We start from the raw sequence: 4,874 nt of genomic DNA on the forward strand, positions 1-4,874 counted from the left end.
GTTGTATATTTGTGGATAAGTAAATAGGCTACTTGATCTCCTGTGGATTTTCCTGTCCCTTAAGCAACTGAGGCTGGTTCTCTCAGTCATCTTTTAATTTGCTCTAATCTATGTTCTGATCCAGAAAGAACATGTATTAGCATCATCAAACAGTTCTACTGTTTTTTATCAAACAGCTTCTACTGGGTGTGTTGGACTTCTAACACTGTGACTAAACTGGGATACTCCGCAGGTTGCTTTTGCCTCACAGTTTTAAAGGTTTCAGTCTGATCAGTTGGCCCCATTGCTTTTCTCCTGTAGCAACATGGACTTCCACGCAGGGATCCAACAACAGACCAATACAACTTAGGCCATGACAAAGAAGCAAAAAGAGAGGAAAGGGCTGGAGTCCCAAAACCTCCTTCAAAGGCATACCTCCACTGACCTAGAAAACTCCAGTAGGCACTACTTCTAAATGTCCTACAACCCCATAGTAGCACACATCCAAGGACCATGCTTTTAAAAATATGACACCATTCTTTAAGATATAAACTATGGAACAAAGATGAGCTGCATGTTGTCCCCTGAGCTCCATGGCCTGCCTTTCAGAGGAGGTCAGAATAGATAAGATTAAAAACTGAATTGGCAACACATGCTGTCGAAGACATGGAGAAAGGGAAGACTGCTCCATTTCTGATACAAGTACAAACTTGTAAGGCCACTGTGGGAATCAATCTGGAAATTTCTCAGAAAACTGAGAATAGTTCTACCTCAAGATCCAGCGTACACTCAAATGAAACTCCACCATACCACAAGGACACTTGCTCAGCTGTGTTCATAGTAGCTTAATTCATAATAGCAAGAAACTGGAAACAACCTAGATGTCCCTCGACCGAAGAATGGATAAAGGAAATGTGGTACATTTACATAATGGAGTAGTGCTCAGCTATTAAAACCAAAGACATTATGACATTTTCAGGCAAATGTGTAAAACTAAAAAATAATATCCTGAGTGAAATAGCCCAGTCCCAGAAAGACATACATCATATGGACTCACTTATAAGTGGTTATTAGCCATAAAGTACAGGACCCATGCTACAATCCACCCCAAAGAAGCTAAGTATGCTTGAATCTCAATCAGATGGGGAAATAAAATAGACATCTGAAGTAGACGGATAGGAGAAGAGGCAGGGAAGAGAACTAGGGTGGGAGTTAGGTGTGAGAAGAGGGTGGGGGGCTGTAAGAGAGAACAGAAATTGGTAGTTGAGGGCACCTCTGAGATGGGGAGGCTCCTGTGAATCTATGGGGGTGACCCTAGCTGAGACTCCTAGAGTGGGAGATATGCCCTGAAGTGGCTGCCTCATGTAGCCAGGCAGGACTTGCAGTAGAGGGAGGGGGACACCAAGCCACCCACAAAACCTTTGTCCTAAAATTTGTCTGACCCACAAGAAGTGTAGGAATAAAGATGGAACAGAGATGGAGGGAATGGACAACCAATGAGTGGGACACATGAGACCTGTGCCACGGGAGAAAGCCAACATCTGACACTATTATAATACTCAGCTATGCTTGCAGATAGGACCATAGTGTAACTGTCTTCTGAGAGGCTTCATCCAGCAGCTGACAGAAATTGACGCAGAGACCCACAGCCAAACAATAGATTGAGTTCAGTGAGTCTTGTGAAAGAATGGGAGGAAAAGTTGAGGGAGCTGAAGGGGTTAAGGATACCACAAGGAACCTAAACTGGGCCCATGGGGAACCACAGAGACTGAACCAGTAACCAAAGAGCACGCACGGACTGGATCTAAGCTTCCTACACATGTGTAGCAGATATGAAGCTTGTTCTTCAAGTGGGTCCCCTAATAATTGGGGTAAGGGCTACTCTGACTCTGTTGTCTGCCTTTGGATCCCTTTCCCATAGCTGGGCTGCTTTATCTGGCATCAGTGGGAGAGGATGAGCTTAGTCCTGTGACTCGATATGCCAGAGAGGGTTGGTAGCCATGAGGAACCTCCTTTTCTCTGAGGAGAAGGGGAAGGGAAGGGAGGGGGCTTTGAGGGCGGGACTGGAAAGGAAAGGAGTGAGGGGGGCTGTGATCAGGCTGTAAAGTGAGTGGATGAATAAATGGGGAAAAGACAGTAGAGGAGTTTGATTAAATATCGCATGTACATGGTATGCACACCATTTCACACAGCACATATGTATAAGCTAGCTAGAGCTCTCTTCGTGATAACGGAATGATACGAAGGAAGAAAAAGATGCACTCTGTGTCCTTTCTTTTGTGGGCCTGTGGATCTGATGATAAGAAATTTCAATTATTCAAAGCGAAAAAACATGAAATTGAAACGTATGAAAAAGTTCCATAAAGTCCAGGATATATACTCTGAAGGACCATTCACGTATGAAACAGAAAGTGGCTGGTCACAGTGGGCAGGAGTAGGAAGTATAATGCTATACATCTCCATACTTGAGCTCATTAAGACTGTAGGGTCTTGGAATAGATGCTCATGTAGATAAGGCAATATTAGAGTTTTGATAACAAATTTACAACTGATACAGGAGGGATGAGCTGCTGCAAAGTATGGACCACAGCAATCAATGAAGGTTCCTCTTAAGACAACTGTACTTCTCTGTAAGGCAATATGGCATGTTACATGGAAGCACATAAGGCTGCATACAACTCAGTTTAATGGTGTCATATTGAAAGGTGATGCTAATTCTTTACCTTCAATCAATATGTTGAAATATGACAACTTAGCTGGATGCCAGTCTTCAGGCTGTTCAGTGTTGTCATAATTCCTAATATTTTTTTTAACGTTAGCTAGAACTTTCAGGTATTTATGACACTATGATAGAAATGGGTCTAATAATAAGAGTATATTAAATTTCATCGTTGTCCATGGTCAATCTATATACTGAAGATCATTCATTCCAACATTAAGAGGAAAATAGTAACCAGACTTGATTGCATCATGCCTATAATTCCAGCACTCAGAGGTAGAGGCAGGAGGATTGCCACAAGTTTAAGGCAGATCTGATCTACACAGAAATTTCCAGGCCAGTCAGAGCTATATCATATAGGGGGGAGGAGAAGGGAGAGCAGACAAGAGGTGAGGGAAGACAGAGTGGGAAGATAGATTTAAATGGTTCTATATATGACATGATACATTAATATTAATTATTAGTAATAGCACAAACATTTCTTTATAAAGTGTAGCTGGTATTCACCTGTCAAAATTCTACAATAACATGTTCAGTAACATTGTGAAATTAATTTAATATCTAGATAACAATGCCTGGGGCCAATTAGGTAGTTAAAAATGTTACTCTCATTAATGAACAATGAAAGCCTTATTTTGCTTTACCAGCCTAAAGCAGATATTATGGAATCAGTTTATGCCTCACCAAGTGTTAATCCTCAGTGTTACAGATCAAGTCTTTCTTACAGATGCAGGCAAGAGGTAGCAAGACAGGAAGAGTCACTTATAAAACCAAACTCCAGGGCTTTTGAGAGTCTCTGTTTTTGCTAATGTTAAGTTTACTTCCTAGGGAGAGAGGTTTATTTCTATCTTTAGAAGCTCTTTTTTTTTTTTAATGGAAATTTCAGTTAGTTTGATACATGTCTTATATTTGTAGAAAATGATTGGTAGGTCCTAAAGTATCTCAGATCTTTTGGTCTATCAGGATGGAGGACATACTGTAAATACAGAGAAGCCAGGACTGAACTACACGCACTAGAAACCATCCCAACACACCTCTTATCTAGGCATGGCTACAGTACTAGGAATTTCTCTAAAGGGCCTAAGGAACAGAAATGATCTAAAACACAGTCTGAGAATTGTCCTGTTAAGTAATTTGTTACCATTTCTGTGCCAAGGATCACACCACAGTACATAAAACATAAAAGGGTAGGGGTGGGGGAAGCTGCCACCAAGACTGCGGCCAGGAAATCATGTTTCATTCCTAAAATTAAGCCCTCTGCAAGGTGGATGACCCAGAGGTAGAACTTCAGCCATAAAGGGATTGTCAATAATTCAAGTGTGGAGGCTCACAGCCTTGGCGTTGATGGGTAGGGCACAGGGGGTGGTTCTAAAGGAAGCTGGAATTAGTACATTTGCCACATCTATTACCATGCTGAAATTCTAGAACAGTCAATGATCACATGACACCATGGAGAGAACATTACTCTGAGTCCATTGGTTGTGTGTCTGTGTCTTTGTATAAGTTCAAATAAATTGTGGAAAATATGAATACATCTAGGGTTTCCTTTTTGTTTTGTTATTGATGCTGATGTTACTTTGTTTTGTTTTAGTTTGTTTATGTTTGAGAAAGGGACCTTCTTTATAGGGAGATTATCCCCAGACTTTCAATCTTCTTGCCTCCACCTCCTAAATGCTGGGGTTGAAAATATACTTAATTTGCTTTCTGTTAAGGTTAAGAAAAAAATAATAGAACAAAGAGAATTTCAGAGTTATTAAAGAAACCGTATAATTTGTATTCATATATGAAGAATAATCGCTGTACATAAAATAACAAAACAAGACCTTCTGAGAAGAAAATATTGCCAGTCTCCTCACCTGTGGCTGAGTCAGCAGAGTCTTCACATTAAGCCATTAGAAAGTCAGCCCCACCACTCATCAGTTTTTCTGGCCTTAATTTTAACTTTTTTCCTAGTAAATTTTAAAGATTATATTTTAGTTATGTATATGTGAATCTGTCTAGGGGTACGTATATACATGTGCAGGAGAGAGGCATTGGGTTAGATACCCAGGAAATGGAGTCAGAGGTGTTTCTGAGTCACTCAACAAGGTGCTAGGAACCAAACTCAGGTACTCTGCAAGAGCAATGCATACTCTCAACTCCTGGGCCATCTCTCAGCGCCCCCTCTAGTCTAGTT

This window comes from Acomys russatus, chromosome 10 (genome assembly GCF_903995435.1).
Source record: "Acomys russatus chromosome 10, mAcoRus1.1, whole genome shotgun sequence".
NCBI lineage: Eukaryota > Metazoa > Chordata > Mammalia > Rodentia > Muridae > Acomys > Acomys russatus.